Consider the following 21,437-nt stretch of genomic DNA (forward strand, 5'->3'; position numbering starts at 1 on the left):
AACTCAGGCGGGAGAGATACATGATTATATACACCTGTAAAATCCTAGAGGGACTAGTACCGAACTTGCACACGAAAATCACTCACTACGAAAGCAAAAGACTTGGCAGACGATGCAACATCCCCCCAATGAAAAGCAGGGGTGTCACTAGCACGTTAAGAGACCATACAATAAGTGTCAGGGGCCCGAGACTGTTCAACTGCCTCCCAGCATACATAAGGGGGATTACCAACAGACCCCTGGCAGTCTTCAAGCTGGCACTGGACAAGCACCTAAAGTCGTTTGCTGACCAGCCGGGCTGTGGCTCGTACGTTGGTTTGCGTGCAGCCAGCAGCAACAGCCTGGTTGATCAGGCTCTGATCCACCAGGAGGCCTGGTCACAGACCGGGCCGCGGGGGCGTTGACCCCCGGAACTCTCTCCAGGTAAACTCCAGGTAATAGCACTGGTCCTAGGACCGACCCCTGTGGGACCCCGCTCGTCACAGGTGCCCACTGTGATACCTCATCCCGTACCATGACTCGTTGTTGCCTCCCTGTCAGGTATTCTCTGATCCATTGCAGTGCCCTTCCTGTTATATGTGCCTGATCCTCTAGTTTCTGCACTAGTCTCTTGTGAGGAACTGTGTCGAAGGCCTTCTTGCAGTTCAAGAAAATGCAATCAACCCACCCCTCTCTCTCGTGTCGCATTTCTGTTACCTTGTCATAAAAGTCCAGAAGGTTTGTGACACAGGATATGCCTTCCATGAACCCATGCTGGTTTTCATTTTTAATCTTGTTCCATTCCAGGTGTTCCACCACTCTCCTCCTGATAATCTTCTCCATGACTTTGCATACTATACATGTCAGAGACACAAGTCTGTAGTTTAGTGCCTCGTTTCTGTTTCCCTTCTTAAATATGGGGACTACATTTGCTGTCTTCCATTTCTCAGGTATTGCCCAGTTTCAAGAGATGTGTTGAAGATTGTGGTTAGGGGAACGCACAGCATCTTTGCTCCTTCTCTAAGGACCCACGGAGAGATGTCCGGTCCCATCGCCTTTGAGGTATCAAGGTCACTTAGCAGCTTCTGCACCTCCTCCTCGGTTGTTCGTATGTCATCCAACACTTGTTGGTATATTCCCTCTTGATGGTCCCTTCTGTGCTGTCTTCCCAGAGCCTTTCCTGTCTGTACTGTAAAAACTTAATTAAATCTCCTGTTTAGCTCCTCACATACCTCCTGTGTGTGTGTGTGTGTGTGTGTGTGTGTGTGTGTGTGTGTGTGTGTGTGTGTGTGTGTGTGTGTGTGTGTGTGTGTGTAATCACCTGTATGTGGTTGCAGGGGTCGAGTCATAGCTCCTAGCCCCGCCTCTTCTCTGGTCGATACTAATTCACTCTCTCCCTGCTCCATGATATTTGTCATACCTCTTCTTAAAGCTATTTATGGAACTTGCTTCCACTACTTCACTCTCCAGATTATTCCAGTTCCTGACAACTCTAAGACTAAAGAAATATTTCCTAACATCCCTATGACTCATCTGGGTTTTCAGTTTCCAATTGTGTCCCCTTGTTTCTGTATACCATCTCTGAAACATTCGATCCTTGTCCACCTTGTCAATGCCTCTTAGTATTTTATACGTTGTTAGTATGTCCCCTCTATCCCTCCTATCCTCTAGTGACATCAGGTTGAGTTCCCTTAACCTTTCCTCATAAGATATACTTCTCAGTTCCAGGACTAATCGTGTTGCAAATTTTTGCACTTTCTCCAATTTCGTGACGTGTTTGGCTAAGAGAGGGTTCCATACTGGCGCTGCATATTCCAGTATAGGCCTTACGTACACTGTGTACAATGTAGTGAATGACTCCTTACTCAGATGTCTAAATGCCAATCTCAGGTTTTCCAATCTCCCATATGCTGCAGCAGTTATTTGATTGATGTGGGCCTCAGGGGACATGTTCGTTATAATGCTTACCCCAAGATCCTTTTCTTTAACTGGCGTTTGCAGCTGTTGGTTTCCTAACCTGTACTCCGTCTGTAGTCTTCTGTGTCCTTCCCCAATCTTCGTGACCTTACACTTACTGGGGTTAAACTCCAGGAGCCATTTGTCGGACCATACTTGTAGTTTGTCCAGATCCCCTTGTAATCTTAACTGATCCTCGCCCACTTGTATTCTCCTCATCAGTGTCACATCATCAGCGAACAGTGACACTTTTGAATCTATTCCTTCCACCATGTCATTCACGTATACAAGAAACAGCACCGGGCCTAGGACTGAACCTTGTGGAACCCCACTAGACACATTTGCCCACTCCGACACTTCAGCACGTACCAACACACGTTGTTTCCTTCCTGTCAGGTATTCCCTGATTCATTGCAGTACTTTCCCCGTTATTCCTGCTTGCTCCTCTCTAATTTTTGCACCAGTCTCTTGTTTGGTATTGTCAAAAGCCTTCTTGCAATCCAAAAAGATGCAATCTACCCATCCCTCTCTCTCCTGTCTTACTTCTGTTACCTTATTGTAGAACTCAAGTAAATTTGTGACACAGGATTTCCCATCTCTGAAGCCGTGCTGACTGTCACGTATGAGCCCAATCTTTTCAATGTGTTCCACTACTTTTCTCGTGATAATCTTTTCCATGACTTTACATACTATACAAGTCAGTGACACTGGTCTGTAGTTCAATGCTGCCTGTCTGTCCCCTTTCTTAAAAATTGGAACTACATGTGCTGTCTTCCACGCCTCAGGCAACTGCCCTGTTTCGATAGATTTACTGAAGATTGTTGCTAATGACACACACAGTTCCTCTGCTCCCTCTCTCAGTATCCATGGAGATATGTTATCTGGGCCCACCGCCTTTGAGGTACCGAGTTCGTCTAGCAGTTTCTTCACCTCTACCTTGGTTATGTGCATTGTGTCCAGCACCTGCTGGTGCACCCTACCTCCACAGTTTGCTGGAAGCATTCCTGACTCTATTGTGAATACTTCTCTAAATCTTTTGTTTAGTTCATCACATACTTCTTGGTCACTCTTCGTGAGCTTCCCTCCTTCTTTCCTCAGTCTGATTACCTGGTCCTTGACTGTTGTTTTTCTCCTAATGTGACTGTATAACAACTTTGGTTCAGATTTGGCTTTTGATGCTATGTCGTTCTCGTATTGCCTCTGGGCCTCTCTCCACATCCTTGCATATTCGTTTCTGGTTCTTCTGCTCAGCTCCTTGTTTTCTTGAGTCCTTTGCCTTCTATACCTTTTCCATGCTCTAGCACACTTGGCTTTGGCCTCTTTACATCTCCAGTTAAACCATGGGCTCACTCTGGTCTTACCATTTTTTCTGTTGCCCTTTGGTATGAACCTTTCCTCTGCCTCCCTGCACTTAGTGGTTACTATTTCCATCATTTCATTTACTGTCTTTCCATCTAGTTCTCTTTCCCACTGCACTTCATGCAGGAAACTTCTCATTCCTGTGTAGTCCCCTTTTTCGAAGTTTGATTTCTCTCTTTGTTCTTGTGCTGCTGCATTCTCCACTGTTAACTCAACAAGATATTCAAAACTCAGGACATCACGATCACTAGCGCCAAAGGGTCTTTCGTGGGTGATATCCCTTATGTCTGAACTATTCAAGGTGAATACGAGATCCAGCCTTGCTGCAACATCCTCTCCTCTCTCTCTGGTTGTATCCCTAACATGTTAATGCATGAAGTTCTTCAGTACAGTCTCTAACATCTTAGCCCTCCATGTTTCTGGTCCCCCATGTGGCTCTAGGTTTTCCCAGTCAATCTCTTTATGATTGAAATCCCCCATTATAAGCAATTTTGTCCTACCCATATGAGCCCTCCTGGCCACTTCAGCTAGTGTATCCACCATTGCCCTATTGCACACATCATACTCTTCTCTTGTTCTCCTGCTGTTAAGTGGTGGGTTATACATCACTGCTACCATCACCTTTGGACCACCAGTCTCAAGTGTTACTACAATGAAGTCATCTGTTTCCCTTTTTTCCATTCCTCCCATCTCCTCAAAACTCCACTGTTTTTTTATGAGCAATGCTACTCCTCCCCCTCCTCTGTTCTCTCTGTCTTTCCTCATAATCTGATATCCAGGTGGAATAATTGAATCTGTTATCATCCCTGTAAGTTTTGCCTCTGTTAGTGCTATGATGTCAGGTGATGCATCAATGATGCATTCTTGCCACTCTTCACTCTTATTTGTTATTCCATCTGCATTGGTGTACCATACCTTTAGCTTCCTTTCCATTACTGTATTTTGAGAGGTTTCTGTATTTGTGTTTGATGTTCCCCCAAAGGCTGAGTTTTCCTGTCTGTCGTTGCCTGTCCTATCTCTCTTTCCATCCACTGGTTCTGTCTTGCTCTCACTTTCAGTTGTTCCCTTTCCTTTCATGTTCTGTCTCCATTGAGGAACACTTTTTGACAATCTGGAGAGTCCTTTAACAGTGGTTTCTGTTGTAGGATCCTGTTCCGTACCACATCTGTCTTCAATGTCAATCTGATTGGTCGATTTTTTTCCCTCGAATACCCCCCCCCCCAAGTCTGTGAAAATTTTCTACCTGAGACATGTCCTTCTCTCCTGTTATTGCAATGATGTTCTTAATCTCTGTTTTCTCCCAATGCTTTCTTTCATCATATGTCTGCCCTTCAGCCTCCTGAAGCCCATGAATAATTATTGACCTCTCCCTCTCCTCTTCCCATTTCTTTTCCCTCTGTATCTCTGGATCTGATTTAAGCATCTCCTTTGCTGTTTCCCTAATCATCTCCCAGACGCCATGATGGCCTGATATTACTGCTGCTAAAGACTGCTTAGATCCATCCCCTCCTTCAGTCCCCTCGCTGCCTGCTGATGTTCCCATTTCAGTCATCTTGCTCCTTTCGGACCTCATCTTTAGATCCTGCTTCAGCACATCCATTTCTTCCTCCAATCTCTGTATCTTTGCCTCAGCTTCTACAGCTCGTGATTCCCACTTCTTGCTCTCTGCAGATATTCGCTCTAACATGTTATTGCTAAGCTCATTTAACCTTTTCTCCCATTGTTGTTCCATTTTGTTCTTGAGCCGTTCTACCCATTCTTCCTTTTCCGACCAGCCATCATCGGTCCCCTTGCCTTTACGTCCTCCCCTTTGAGAGCCCATTTTGTTTTTATCCTGTTGGGATGTTCTAGCTGCTTCAGCTTATCGTAAAAATGTGTGGGCGTGGTGGGGGGATTTATGAGCTAATGTGTTAGGTTAGGTTTGTGTGTACTCACCTAGTACTCACCTAGTTGAGGTTGCGGGTGTGTGTGTGTGTGTGTGTGTGTGTGTGTGTGTGTGTGTGTGTGTGTGTGTGTGTGTGTGTGTGTGTGTGTGTGTGTGTGTGTGTGTGTGTGTGTGTGTGTGCGTGTGTGTGTGCGTGTGTGTGTGTATGTGTGTATGTGTGTGTGTATTTATATGTGTGTGTATGTGTGTGTATGTGTGTGTGTGTATGTATGTGTGTGTATGTATGTGTGTATGTGTGTGTGTGTGTGTGTGTGTGTGTGTGTGCACTTTACCTACCACTTGTCATATGTAAGATGCACTTGCTTATGGATACTTGACATCGATGTGTATGTGTGTGTGTATGCGTGTGTGTATGTGCGTGTGTATGTGTGTGTTTATGCTTTCTCTGTCTACCTTTCTCTTTGTATGTCTGTCTCTCTGTCTGCCTACATGTCTCTCTGCCTGCCTATCTTTCTTTTTCTCCTCTTATTCTCTACATTCTTCCATCTCTCCCTCCACCCTTTCCCCCGTCATTCCTCCCTCTTTCCCTCCTTCCTACCCTCGAGTCCCATTCTTCTTCCCCTCCCCCCTTCCCTCCTCTCCCTCGCCGTTCCGATCCTCTCAATAAATTTGAGGAGAGGGACGGTGGGGTGGGGAGAGTTGGTGTGTGGGTGGCCACCAGGTGCCAAGTGGCACTGCCAGATAGTAGAGGTTAGTGACACTGGGTTCTCAGGTGTGCGACAGACCATTGTACAAACTGGGTAGTGTGTGATACCGTAGTCTCTTCAGAACACTTGTTCATCTCACACTTACTGTATTATATTCTGTCAGAGGCATCAACTGTAACCCAACGGAACTCCTGCCGGTCTACGAGCTTTAACACTGGCTTTAACACTGGCTCTATTCTTATCCCCCCTCAAGGCCAAATCGTCTATGAACTCAAATTTATGGACCATGGTTCAAGCCCTTAGTCCACAATTGTTTATTACAATTTAATTTAAATATATATATATATATATATATATATATATATATATATATATATATATATATATATATATATATATATATAATTCAAATTAAATGGGGCAAGCAAGTCCATGGTCGACAGGAATATAATTGAATCTTGTTTCATAAAAAGCAGTTTTGAAAATAATATGAATATTTCCTTTGGTTTATATAAATCAGATCCATTTATAATTAATAAAATTTGGGAGGAATTTAATAATACATTGGACAAATAATAAATCTTAATTCTTGGGTAGAATAGTTTGTGGGATGTCGTAAAGGACGTGTCTAGTTGGGCCAGTGGGCCTGCTGCAGTGTTCTCTTTTTTATGAGTCGCGTGTCAGGTGTTGCTTTGTTGTGGGATGTGATGGTGAGGTGTGGTCTAGACCCTTTATTTACCTTCCTTTGATGTATTACTTTTATTGTTCCTTGATAATGTGAGTAGTCACGGAATGCTTGGAATTTCACTATTCTTTCACAGTGGTTGTTATATATATATATATATATATATATATATATATATATATATATATATATATATATATATATATATATATATATATGTGTGTATGTGTGTGTGTGTGTCGTGCCGAATATGCAGAACTTGCGATCTTGGCTTAAATAGCAACGCTCATCTTGCCATATAGGACAAGTGAAAATTTGTGTATGCAATAATTTCGCCAAAATCATTCTGAACCTAACGAAAAAAATATGTTTCACTGTGTTTGTTTAGTATTAAATTATTTTAAACAAATCTAAAATATATTTAGTTGGGTTAGGCTAAAATAAATTGTTCTTGTTATAATAAGGTTAGGTAAGTTGTCTAAGTTCCTTTTGGTGCAAAATTATAATTTTTTATATTAACATTAATGAAAAAAATATATCTTTGAACGTAAAAGAGAAAATTTTAGAAAGGACTTAATTTTAAATGAGTTCTTGCTAATTGACCAGTTTTACATATTCGGCACGACATATATATATATTTAATGTGTATATATATATATATATATATATATATATATATATATATATATATATATATATATATATATATATATATATATATATATATAGATACAAGTGGTATTTAATCAATAACAACACTGCGACTAGCCAAGGATTCGAACCCGTGTTGTTTTAGCCCGCCACATGGTGAACGAAAATTCACGACGCTCTAAGCCATGGGACCATACAATCCTACAAGAATCACGCACCTACCAAAGCTAGATGTTGTACCGCGATCCGAGGACAAACGATGGTGTGGGTGCTTCAGAGCTAATTTCATCCTCCTCCCACTTGTTTTTGGTTACAATAATATGTATATATTGCTCGTGGAGGATAGTACACCAAACGGGGAAGAGGATGAAATTATCTCAGAAGCATCCACACCATCGTATGTCCTCGGATCACGGTACAACACCTTGCTCTGCTGGGTGCGTGACTCTTGTAGGATTGTATGGTCCCATGGGTTAGAGCATCGTGAATTTCCGTTCACTATGAGGCGGGCTAAAACAACACGGGTTCGAATCTTCAGCAAGTCGTCACAGTGTTGTTATACATATATATATATATATATATATATATATATATATATATATATATATATATACATATATATATATATATATATATATATATATATATATATATATTGTAAAATATACATTTTACAATTCAAGAAAAGACAAACAATCATATTCAACCAAGAATATGTTGTGTCTCTCTTACAATAAAAATCTTCTTGGTATATCTCCTCTACTTAAGGAATTAAAAAACAAAGTTGTTTTTACAAATGTTGATACAGTAAAAAAAATCTGATTAAAAATTCCCCCCAAAATGCTGATGGATATGTCTACAATATTCCCCGTAAAAAACATAATAAACTTTATTACCTGCAAACTGCTAAAAGCCTTGAACTAAGACAGCAACAACATAAATACAGCAGAAGAACTGGACAAGAATCTGATGCTTTGTTTATTTATGAAAGATTTTAATCACTCAACTGATTTTCAATTCGGAGAAAGTTGTATCTGAGAGAAATATAATTAAATCATATTTCATAAAAGAAACAGTATTGATTTTAATATGATTTGGGATTATGCAAATTAGATTCATTTATAATTCATAAAATTTGGGAAGAATTTAAACAATGCGACAATCCAAATGAATTCCTTAAGAACGAGACCCAAAATTTGGTCATCTCAAAAATCTTGGATATTATCCTAAGATCACAAGACTTTGAAAAGGCAATCAATGACATGCCCATGCACTCTGCCCCAGGCCCAGACTCATGGAACTCCGTGTTCATGAAGAACTGCAAGAAGCCCCTATCACGTGCCTTCAACATTCTATGGAGAGGGAGCATGGACACAGTGGTCCTCCCACACTCACTAAAAACAACAGACATAGCCCCACTCTATAAAGGTGGCAGTAAAGAAATTGCAGAGAACTACAGACCAATAGCACTAACATCCCATATCATAAAAATATTTGAAAGGGTCCTAAGAAGCAAGATCGCCAACCACCTAGATACCCATCAATTACACAACCCAGGGCAACATGGGTTTAGAACAGGTCGCTCCTGCCTGTACCAGTTACTGGACTACTATGACAAGGTCCTGGATGATGTAGACGATATACAAAATACAGATGTCGTATACAAAGACTTTGCAAAAGTTTTCGACAAGTGTGACCATGGTGTAATGGCGCACAGAATGCGTGATAAAGGAATAACGGGAAAAGTTGGTAGATGGATCTATAACTTCCTGAAAAATAGAACAAAAAGTAATAGTAAACAGTAAAGTCTCAGGCAGCTACGGTGAAAAGTTCTGTTCCACAAGGCACAGTACTCGCTTCCAGTGTTCCACAAGGCACAGTACTCGCTCCCAGTGTTCCACAAGGCACAGTACTCGCTCCCAGTGTTCCACAAGGCACAGTACTCGCTTCCAGTGTTCCACAAGGCACAGTACTCGCTTCCAGTGTTCCACAAGGCACAGTACTCGCTCCCAGTGTTCCACAAGGCACAGTACTCGCTCCCAGTGTTCTACAAGGCACAGTACTCGCTTCCAGTGTTCCACAAGGCACAGTACTCGCTTCCAGTGTTCCACAAGGCACAGTACTCGCTCCCAGTGTTCCACAAGGCACAGTACTCGCTCCCAGTGTTCCACAAGGCACAGTACTCGCTTCCAGTGTTCCACAAGGCACAGTACTCGCTTCCAGTGTCCCACAAGGCACAGTACTCGCTCCCAGTGTTCCACAAGGCACAGTACTCGCTCCCAGTGTTCCACAAGGCACAGTACTCGCTCCCAGTGTTCCACAAGGCACAGTACTCGCTCCCAGTGTTCCACAAGGCACAGTACTCGCTCCCAGTGTTCCACAAGGCACAGTACTCGCTCCCAGTGTTCCACAAGGCACAGTACTCGCTTCCAGTGTTCCACAAGGCACAGTACTCGCTTCCAGTGTCCCACAAGGCACAGTACTCGCTCCCAGTGTTCCACAAGGCACAGTACTCGCTCCCAGTGTTCCACAAGGCACAGTACTCGCTTCCAGTGTTCCACAAGGCACAGTACTCGCTTCCAGTGTTCCACAAGGCACAGTACTCGCTCCCAGTGTTCCACAAGGCACAGTACTCGCTCCCAGTGTTCCACAAGGCACAGTACTCGCTTCCAGTGTTCCACAAGGCACAGTACTCGCTTCCAGTGTTCCACAAGGCACAGTACTCGCTTCCAGTGTTCCACAAGGCACAGTACTCGCTTCCAGTGTTCCACAAGGCACAGTACTCGCTCCCAGTGTTCCACAAGGCACAGTACTCGCTCCCAGTGTTCCACAAGGCACAGTACTCGCTTCCAGTGTTCCACAAGGCACAGTACTCGCTTCCAGTGTCCCACAAGGCACAGTACTCGCTCCCAGTGTTCCACAAGGCACAGTACTCGCTCCCAGTGTTCCACAAGGCACAGTACTCGCTCCCAGTGTTCCACAAGGCACAGTACTCGCTCCCAGTGTTCCACAAGGCACAGTACTCGCTCCCAGTGTTCCACAAGGCACAGTACTCGCTCCCAGTGTTCCACAAGGCACAGTACTCGCTTCCAGTGTTCCACAAGGCACAGTACTCGCTTCCAGTGTCCCACAAGGCACAGTACTCGCTCCCAGTGTTCCACAAGGCACAGTACTCGCTCCCAGTGTTCCACAAGGCACAGTACTCGCTCCCAGTGTTCCACAAGGCACAGTACTCGCTCCCAGTGTTCCACAAGGCACAGTACTCGCTCCCACTGTTCCACAAGGCACAGTACTCGCTCCCAGTGTTCCACAAGGCACAGTACTCTCTCCCATTCTATTCCTCATCCTCATATCTGACATAAACAGAGATGTAAGCCATAGTCCGTGTCTTCCTTTGCGGATGACACCCGGATCACCATGACAGTGACCTCCAAAGACACTGTGAGACTCCAAGCGGACATCAACCAAATCTTCAACTGGACCACTGAAAACATTATAAAGTTCAATGATGAGAAATATCAACTGCTCAGATATGGAAAACTTGAGGAAATCAAAGCTGTATCAGGGTATATGACAAATTGTTACATACAATAGAGCGGAAAAGTTATGTGATGGACCTGGGAGTGATAATGTCAGACGATCTCATCTTCAATGACCACAACCATGTATCTACCGCATCTGCTAGGAAAATGACAGGATGGATAATGAGAACTTTCAAAACTAGGAACGTCAAGCCAGTGATGATTCCCTTCAAATCGCTTATTCTCTCTAGGCTGGAATACTGCTGTACACTAACGCCCCCCTCCCCTTCAGGACAGGCGAAATTGCTGACCAGAGAGTGTACAAAGAACTTTCACGGCACACATAAGTACGATAAGGCACCTAAATTACTGGGAACGGTTGGGGGCCCTTGATGTGTATTCCCTGGAGCGGTACTACATGCATCATTCCCCCAATGAAATGCAGGGGTGCCATGAATACTCTGAGAGACAACACAATAAGTGTCAGGGGCCCAAGACTGTTCAATTACCTCACATTATACATAAGGGAGATTACCAATAGACCCCTGGCTGTCTTCAAAAAGGCACTGGACAGACACCTAAAGTCAGTACCTGACCAACCGGGCTGTGGTTTGTACGTCAGTTTGAGTGCGGCCAGCAGTAACAGGTGAAATGTCATATGTGAGGTGATATCCCACGACATTATATATATATATATATATATATATATATATATATATATATATATATATATATATATATATATATATATATATATATATATGTGTGTGTGTGTGTGTGTGTGTGTTTAGTTGTTAGCATGTTTGCTCCACAAACAGTTTAATAGAGTTTTTAACTTATTTCACAGTTTTTGGATATTCGAGTATTGATGTTAAATTGGTAGTAACGCTGTCCAATATTAATTTATGAGGCAATGCCTTCCTTTGCTCGGCGACACAGACAAATCAGCATGTAAAAATATACATACCTACATACACCATCTGTATTGTCGGTGCCTCGTGCATACATACACCATCTGTATTGTCGGTGCCTCGTGCATACATACACCATCTGTATTGTCGGTGCCTCGTGCATACATACACCATCTGTATTGTCGGTGCCTCGTGCATACATACACCATCTGTATTGTCGGTGCCTCGTGCATACATACACCAGCTGTATTGTCGGTGCCTCGTGCATACAGCACATGTGAAGTGTGATCCCGGCGTCACCTTGTGGGTGGTGTGGTCTTGCTGTTAACACTTAAATAGTTGTCTCCTGTTATCACCTTGTGGGGGGTGTGGTCTTGCTGTCAGCACTTCAGTAGTTGTCTCCTGTTATCACCTTGTGGGTGGTGTGGTCTGGCTGTCAGCACTTCAGTAGTTGTCTCCTGTTATCACCTTGTGGTTGGTGTGGTCTTGCTGTCAGCACTTAAATAGTTGTCTCCTGTTATCACCTTGTGGGCGGTGTGGTCTGGCTGTCAGCACTTCAGTAGTTGTGTCCTGTTATCACCTTGTGGGTGGTGTGGTCTGGCTGTCAACACTTCAGTAGTTGTGTCCTGTTATCACCTTGTGGGTGGTGTGGTCTGGCTGTCAACACTTCAGTAGTTGTGTCGTGTTATCACCTTGTGGGTGGTGTGGTCAGGCTGTCAGCACTTCAGTAGTTGTGTCGTGTTATCACCTTGTGGGTGGTGTGGTCTGGCTGTCAACACTTCAGTAGTTGTCTCCTGTTATCACCTTGTGGGTGGTGTGGTCTGGCTGTCAACACTTCAGTAGTTGTCTCCTGTTATCACCTTGTGGGTGGTGTGGTGTTGGTGTCAACACTTCAGTAGTTGTCTCCTGTTATCACCTTGTGGGTGGTGTGGTCTGGCTGTCAACACTTCAGTAGTTGTCTCCTGTTATCACCTTGTGGGTGGTGTGGTCTGGCTGTCAACACTTCAGTAGTTGTGTCCTGTTATCACCTTGTGGGTGGTGTGGTCAGGCTGTCAGCACTTCAGTAGTTGTGTCGTGTTATCACCTTGTGGGTGGTGTGGTCTTGCTGTCAGCACTTCAGTAGTTGTGTCGTGTTATCACCTTGTGGGTGGTGTGGTCTTGCTGTCAGCACTTCAGTAGTTGTCTCCTGTTATCACCTTGTGGGTGGTGTGGTCTCGTTGCTACCTCACTAGTGTACTGGTATCCCACTTCACTCTCTAGTACGTTATACTCACCTCTTGGGTGGTGGACAGATATTTCAAGTATATTAAACTGATATACTGTTTTGTAACAGCATAGTTGACACTCATAGTTGTTAATGAAATTCCGTTTGTTTATAGCAGGACGTTTCTCAGGTATCACATCGGTTAGTACGTTAGCTGTAAATTCAGAAAGACTCAAAAATTTATAAACACGTTTATATAGACTGGTTAAATACTTAGGATATGATCCAAAATGGCACGAAGTATATTTAACTAATTGACGTGAAGAATGTTGATTGCAACAACGTCACTCGACGATGTAAGACCCGAAACTGGAAGGTCATGAACAGCTATTCCACTAATAATGTCGAGTATATTTGTTACTCAGATGATAGCCAGTGCAAAATCCCCTTGATGGACCCCAATGGAAATAAGTAAAGGACCCCAATGGAAATAAGTAAAGGACCCCAATGGAAATAAGCAAAGGACCCCAATGGAAATAAGTAAAGGACCCAAATGGAAATAAGCAAAGGAACCCAATGGAAATAAGTAAAGGACCCAAATGGAAATAAGCCATTTTGTTTGACTTTTTTGGGGTTATCCCAGGTTCTCTACACATATGCTGCTATGTATGATAATATATGTAACTGTATTTGTGTATACCTGAATAAACTTACTTACCATGCTGACAATGTTTTCAACTCCCGCGATAAACAACCTTGAGGCAAAGTTTTCACTGAATTATAAATTAAGAATATATATGTATATAATTCCTTCCACAATATACTTAGTGTTCTTTCTTAAAATGTGTATACATTTGTATATATACACCTCCAAAAAATATGGGTGTAGAATGTAGGGAGAGGCGATGGTGTAGAAGCAGACACTACCCAGGTTCCACTGACAGCCAGCTACACCTCACACGCCTCCACACACCCCATAAGGTTAGTGTGTATTTATACACCGTGGGTATACACCGTGGGTATACACCGTGGGTATACACCGTGGGTATACACCGTGAGTATACACCGTGGGTAGACACCGTCGGTATACACCATGGGTATACACCGTGGGTATACACCGTGAGTATACACCGTGGGTAGACACCGTGGGTATACACCGTGGGTATACACCGTGAGTATACACCGTGGGTAGACACCGTGGGTATACACCGTGAGTATACACCGTGAGTATACACCGTGGGTAGACACCGTGGGTATACACCGTGGGTATACACCGTGAGTATACACCGTGGGTAGACACCGTGGGTATACACCGTAGGTATACACCGTGAGTATACACCGTGGGTAGACACCGTGGGTATACACCGTGGGTATACACCGTGAGTATACACCGTGAGTATACACCGTGAGTATACACCGTGGGTAGACACCGTGGGTATACACCGTGAGTATACACCGTGAGTATACACCGTGAGTATACACCGTGGGTAGACACCGTGGGTATACACCGTGGGTATACACCGTGAGTATACACCGTGGGTAGACACCGTGGGTATACACCGTAGGTATACACCGTGAGTATACACCGTGGGTAGACACCGTGGGTATACACCGTGGGTATACACCGTGAGTATACACCGTGAGTATACACCGTGAGTATACACCGTGAGTATACACCGTGAGTATACACCGTGAGTATACACCGTGGGTAGACACCGTGGGTATACACCGTGAGTATACACCGTGAGTATACACCGTGAGTATACACCGTGAGTATACACCGTGGGTAGACACCGTGGGTATACACCTATTATTTAAGACGAATTTTCGTGTTCTTGTGTATGGTGTATATCTGGTGTGTATGAAGCATTTTATTATTATTATTAAAGATTCGCCGGTATTCTCCCGGCCGGGCTTTTTCCAAGTGGTGGCCCGGCCTTGGCTCCCTCTTTAGGGAGTGTCTGAGACCTAAGTCTCCCATGGGAGGAGGCACAAGTACCTCCTCATCTTTGGGACCAACTGTCACTAGGCCTAGCCACAAGCTAGGCCTCTCTGGTCTGCCATCCCCGCCCCAAGGGGGCTAATGGGAATGACAGTCTTGTGAGCTGTAAGCCCGGGCTCAGGCACCTACCCTGCCCTGGAAGGGCTGGGCATGGTGTTGATCTGAAGCATTTTTTTTTATTGCTCTCCTAGTATTAAGTTGGTATTTACAGTACATACAACGTGTACATGAAATATGTAAATTCTTAAATGACTTCAGCAAATAAAAAAATATTCTAACATATATATATATATATATATATATATATATATATATATATATATATATATATATATATATATATATTATATATATATATATATATATATTATATATATATATGTCGTGCCGAATAGGCAGAACTTGGGATCTTGGCTTAAACAGCAACGCTCATCTTGCCATATAGGACAAGTGAAAATTTGTGTATGCAATAATTTCGCCAAAATCATTCTGAACCTAACGAAAAAAAATATATTTCACTGTGTTTGTTTAGTATTAAATTATTTTAAACAAATCTAAAATATATTTAGTTGGGTTAGGCTAAAATTGTTCTTGTTATAATAAGGTTAGGTAAGTTTTCTAAGATTCTTTTCTAGCAAAATTAATTTTTTTTTACATTAACATTAATGAAAAAAATACATCTTTAAACGTATAAGAGAAAATTTTAGAAAGGATTCAATTTTAAATGAGTTCTTGCTAATTGACCAGTTTTACATATTCGGCACTACATATATATGTAATAAGATCACAGTAAACAGGTGATATCAGAATAAGCAAAACAACCACTGTGAAAGAATAGTAAAATTCCATGCGCTTTCGTAACTTCTCACATTATCAAGGAACAATAAAAGTAATACATCAAAGGAAGGCATATAAAGGGTCTAGACCACACCTCACCATCACATCCCACAACAAAGCAACACCTGACGCGCGACGACACCCGACTCATAAGAAAAGAACACTGCAGTAGGTCTGTTGGCCCATATTAGTCAGGTCCTTCACGATACATCCCACTAACAAAATATTTGTCCAACCCTAGTATTCTACCCAAGAATTAAGATGTATTATTTGTTTAATGTATTATTAAATTCTTCCCAAATTCTATTAATTATAAATGGATCTAATTTATATAAACCAAAGGAAATATTCATGTTATTGTCAAAACTGCTTTTTATGAAACAAGATTCAATAATATTCCTGTCGACCATGGACTTGCTTGATACAACTTTCCCAACTTTTTGAAAATCAATTGGATGGTTAAAATCTCTCACATGAATAAATAGAGCATTGGAATCTTGTCCAGTTCTAATGCTATATTTATGTTGTTTTAATCTTAGTTCGAGACGTTTACCAGTTTGACCGTAATAATATTTATCGCAAATTTCACAAGGAATTTTATACACATATCCGTCAGCGTTTTGGGGGGAATTTTTAATCAAAATTTTTTTTTACTGTATCAAGATTTTTAAATACAACTTTGATATTAAAAGTCTTAAGAAGAGAAGGCATATCAACCAAGTTGATATAAGTTTGGTTGTCCCTTTTTTGGATTGTTAAAAGTATTTCTAGCAGTTTTAAATGATTTATCAATCATGTTTCTTGGGAATTTGAGATCATTAGCTTTTTCATAACTTTTTGAGATCTCTTCATCGAGCAACTTTACCAGCAACTTAAGGAAGAATTGAGGGCAGCGAAGATGGAGATACGGCGATTGACCGAGGAAAACAAGAGGATTCGTAGTAGTCCTCCTGTTTCGAGACCTCAGGTCAAGAAGGGATCGTGGTCAGTGGCTGGACAGCAGGGGACGACGAAGTTGACGATCAAGAAGACGAATGGAAAGCCAGAAACGATGAAGAAGAAAGAGACTGCTGTGGAAACTCCTCTGGAAACCTCCAACGCATTCTCGGTGCTACCCGACGAATGTGAGTCGACTACTGGGATCGTCACGACGAACGACAAGGAAGGTAAGAATATTGTTGTTGTTGGGGATAGCCAGGTTAGATACATGGATAGGGCATTCTGCTTGAAGGACAGGAGTAGGAGACAAAGGGTATGCTTTCATGGGGCTGGGATGGAGGACATTGTTAGCCGGCTTGACAACATCATGAATGGTAATGGGATCAATCCTATTATTTGCCTCAGTGCTGGAGGCAATGATGTAGGCAAGCGTAGAAGTGAGGATTTAGTTAGAAAGTTCAGGACAGCTAAAGACATAATTAGGAAGAACGGGGGGCGCCCTGTTATATGTGGCATTTTGCCAAGAAGAGGTGTTGGTAATGAATGGTTGTCCAGAGCAATTGGTATTAATTGTTGGCTGGATAAACACTGTAAGGATAATGCAGTACCATTCATTGACAACTGGGACAACTTCTATGGCCGAAATGACATGTATGCCAGGGATGGGGTTCACTTATCCAGGGCAGGTGTGGGTTTTCTTGCTAACTCAGTTGAGGGGGTTGTTAGGACTTTAAACTAGGATTAGTTAGAGGTATGGGTTTAGAAATGATTAGTAATGAGTATGGATATATTGACTTATGCTCTGATATTAAGAATCTTAATAGTAACTGTCATGGAGTAACTCTGGGTAATGATAATTTCAGAAATTGTGTAAAAACTAAGATGAATAGGAAAAATGTGCAGAAGAAAAAACATATGATGGTATTTTATGCTAACAGTCGAAGTGCAAGAAATAAAATTAATGAACTACGTTTGGTAGCATGTGCTGGGAACTTTGATATCATTGCATTAACTGAAACGTGGTAGGATTTAAAGAGTCGGGATATGACTGTTGAGTGTAATATTCAGGGATTTAAGTTGTTCAATGTGGATAGATGTAATGGGAAGGGGGGAGGAGTTGCATTGTATGTTCGAGAAAATATTAATTGTTGCATAAAAACAGGTATAAAAATAGATGGAGCAGTAACAGTCTGTTTGGGTAGAGTTCGTGGAGGGTCAAGAAAAACTAATTCTAGGTGTAATATACCGACCTCCAGGCTTGGATCACGATAGAGGGAGACTTCTTTGGGACGAAATTGTTAGGGCTTCTGGACACAGTAACATAGTCATAGTAGGGGACTTCAACTTTAGTCAAATTGACTGGAATTCTTTGACAGGTAATCTAGAGTCCAGTGACTTCATGGAAACAGTTCAGGACTGTTTTCTGAAACAGAGTGTAACTGAGCCTACCAGGGGTAACAATTTGCTAGACCTAGTCTTGTCAAATAAGGAAACACTCGTGAATAATCTGGAGATCACTGAAGAGCTTGGCGCAAGTGATCACAAATCCATCACTTTTAGCATTAATTGGGAATGCAAGAATAATGATAATACAGCAAAAAACCCTGATTTTCGTTCTGCCGATTATAATGGACTTAGGGAACATCTGTCTAATCTTGATTGGGGTTATCTAGCTAATGATTTTATTGACAATAATCATACTTATGAATATGAAGGGATCTGCTTTTATGATTGTTTTCTTAATAATGTACACAGTGCCCAGAGTATATACATTCCCCAGAGAGAATTTAGGTCTAATAATAACGATCCCAAATGGGTTAACAGGAGGCTAAAGCATCTATTAGGGGAGAAAAGGGGAATTTATAGGCGCATCAGAAGAGGAGAGGTTAACCTTACTGACCAATATGTTCAGCTTAAAAGAGAAGTAAAAAGGGCGATTAGAAAGGCTAAACGTGACTATGAAATTAGAGTTGCTAATGAATCAAAGACTAATCCAAAGGGGTTCTTTCAAGTGTATAGGACGAAGGTGAAGGAAAAAGTAGGACCTCTGAAATCTGGGAATGGACAGCTGACGGATAATGAACTGGAAATGTGTTCCTTATTTAATGACTATTTTTTGTCAGTTTTTACACAGGAAGATGTAAATGAGATTCCAGTAATTAACAATTATTTAGTTCCTGATGAATTTAAGTTAACTAATATTACTGTCACGAGGGACATGGTTATTAAACAGATAGACAAACTGAAACAAAATAAGTCCCCGGGACCCGATGAGTTGTTTTCAAGGGTACTTAAGGAATGCAAGATGGAGCTTAGTCAGCCATTAACGAGTGTATTCAATGCGTCCATCCTTACCAGTGTTGTGCCAGAGTTGTGGAAGATGGCTAATGTGGTTCCTATATTCAAATCAGGGGATAAGTCCACTCCTTCAAATTACCGTCCAATAAGCCTGACATCTATAGTGGGCAAGTTATTAGAATCAATTATAGCTGACATTATCAGAAGTCACCTTGAAGAGCATAACTTGATAAATGAATCTCAGCATGGATTCACGAGAGGTCGTTCCTGCCTGACAAACTTACTGACGTTCTTCAATAGAACATTTGAGGCAGTTGACAGTGAAAATGAATATGATATTGTTTATTTGGATTTTAGTAAAGCCTTCGACAGAGTACCTCACAAGAGACTCTTAAGAAAAGTGGCAGCTCATGGTATAGGTGGTAAAGTTCTAGCATGGATTGAGGCATGGCTTACCAATAGAAAGCAGAGAGTTACCATTAATGGAGTGAAATCTGAATGGGGATTAGTCACTAGTGGCGTTCCACAAGGATCAGTTTTAGGCCCTCTCCTGTTCATAATTTACATTAATGACCTTGATGAAGGGATTACTAGTGACATGAGTAAGTTTGCTGATGATACAAAGATAGGCCGTATAATTCACTCTGAGGAGAATATCAATGAACTCCAGGACGATTTGAACAAATTAATGTCTTGGTCTGAAAAATGGCAGATGAAGTTTAATGTGGATAAGTGTAAGGTACTTGCCCTTGGTAATGAAAATAACCCTCGAAGCTATAATCTAGGTGAAGTAGAGCTTGATCATACAGAATGTGAAAAAGACTTGGGAGTCATGGTAAGCAGAAATCTAAAGCCAAGACAGCAGTGCCTTAGTGTGCGCAACAAGGCCAACAGATTACTTGGATTTATCTCAAGAAGTATAAGTAACAGAAGTCCAAAAGTTATTTTACAGCTCTATACATCACTAGTGAGGCCTCATTTAGATTATGCTGCTCAGTTTTGGTCCCCTTACTACAGGATGGACATAGACTCATTAGAGAACATACAGAGAAGAATGACTAAAATGATTTACTGTGTAAGGAACCTCCCGTATGAAGATAGACTTAAAGCCTTAAATCTCCACTCTCTGGAGAGGCGTAGAATGAGGGAAGATATCATTGAAGTGTATAAGTGGATGACGGGCATAAACAAGGGAGACAATAAAGTACTGAGGGTGTCGAACAAGGTAAGAACCAGGAATAATGGATTTAAGTTGGATAAATTTAGATTTAGAAAGGACATAGGTAAGTACTGGTTTTCTAACAGAGTTGTGGATGCGTGGAACAGTCTTCCCAGTGGGGTGATAGAGGCTAGGACCTTGGGTAGCTTTAAGAAGAGACTGGACAAATATATGAGTAGGAGGGGCTGGGTTTGATTGGTGTCATGGGGTACGGGAGTTATTTCTTGGGTAGCTTTAGGTAGATGTCGTTTTGATAAGGACCTGCCTCGTATGGGCCAGTAGGCCTTCTGCAGTGTTCCTACATTCTTATGTTCTTATGTTCTTATGTTCATTATCAAAAACACTGATCAGAAAACCGACAGTTTAACTCTATCTTGATGTAAAGAATAATAGTGGACATAGGAACAGTTATTTGTAGGTTTTCTGTAAATTTTAAATTTGAAGTCATTATTACCCTTAATAATTAAAACATCTAGAAAAGGCAATGAGTTATTTTCCTCAAACTCAACAGTAAAGTTTGTAGAATGGGCTAAACTATTTAACTTAACAAGAAAACAGTTTATATCTGCATTCTTGGGCATAAGACACAAAATATCATCAACATATCTGAACCATTTATCTCTATTAGAGAGGATTGTGTTAAGCAACCTTGTTTCAAAAAATTCCATGTAAAAGTTACTAAGAACAGGTGAAAGAGGATTTCCCATTGCCATACCAAACTTCTGAGTGTAAAACTTATCATTAAATACAAATTTTGCATCAACAATGCAAAGCTTAATAAGTTTAATGATAGTAGGAACTGGCAATGGTAAATCATATTTAACGAGTTCTTCAGATAAGAAACTTAATAAATCACCAACTGGAACTTTTGTAAACAAGGAAGTAACATCAAAACTAACCATGTTAAAATCATTTAATTCAGTCAAGGAGCTTAATATATCAACTAAATCTATGTTGTTTTTAACATTAAAGTTAGAAATTTTTCCAACAATAGGGCTCAAAATGTCGACAAGCCATTTGGATAATTTATATGAAACTGACCCTATGGAGCTAATAATTGGTCTGACTGGATTACATGTATGGATTAATAAAACACACAAGCCAGGTAATCCAGTCAGACCAATTATTAGCTACATAGGTTCAGTTTCATATAAATGGAGAATGAAAAAGAAAGATGAAGAGAGTGGTGAGGGAGTACAAAAGGAGAGCAAATGATAGAGTGGGAGAGGCAGTGTCAACAAATATTGCTTAGAATAAGGAAAAAAAAATTGAAGTGTGATAAAT

The 21,437-nt window shown here is 41.5% G+C and overlaps 1 protein-coding gene across 4 annotated transcripts in view; it reads right to left on the minus strand.

Moving 5' to 3' along the window:
* Nucleotides 1-13,796, minus strand: part of LOC138851323 (ankyrin repeat domain-containing protein 1-like) — a 76,402-nt gene extending 62,606 nt beyond the window's left edge. For 3 of the 4 annotated variants that reach the window (XM_070080347.1, XM_070080346.1, XM_070080343.1), the window contains exon 1: nt 13,577-13,784. The gene's annotated coding sequence lies outside the window, so the exon portion shown is untranslated. Of the gene's footprint in view, nt 1-13,576 lie in introns of all 4 variants that reach the window. The other variant, XM_070080345.1, reaches the window with a different exon arrangement.
* Nucleotides 13,797-21,437: the final 7,641 nt, after the last annotated feature.

This window comes from Cherax quadricarinatus, unplaced genomic scaffold (genome assembly GCF_038502225.1).
Source record: "Cherax quadricarinatus isolate ZL_2023a unplaced genomic scaffold, ASM3850222v1 Contig336, whole genome shotgun sequence".
NCBI lineage: Eukaryota > Metazoa > Arthropoda > Malacostraca > Decapoda > Parastacidae > Cherax > Cherax quadricarinatus.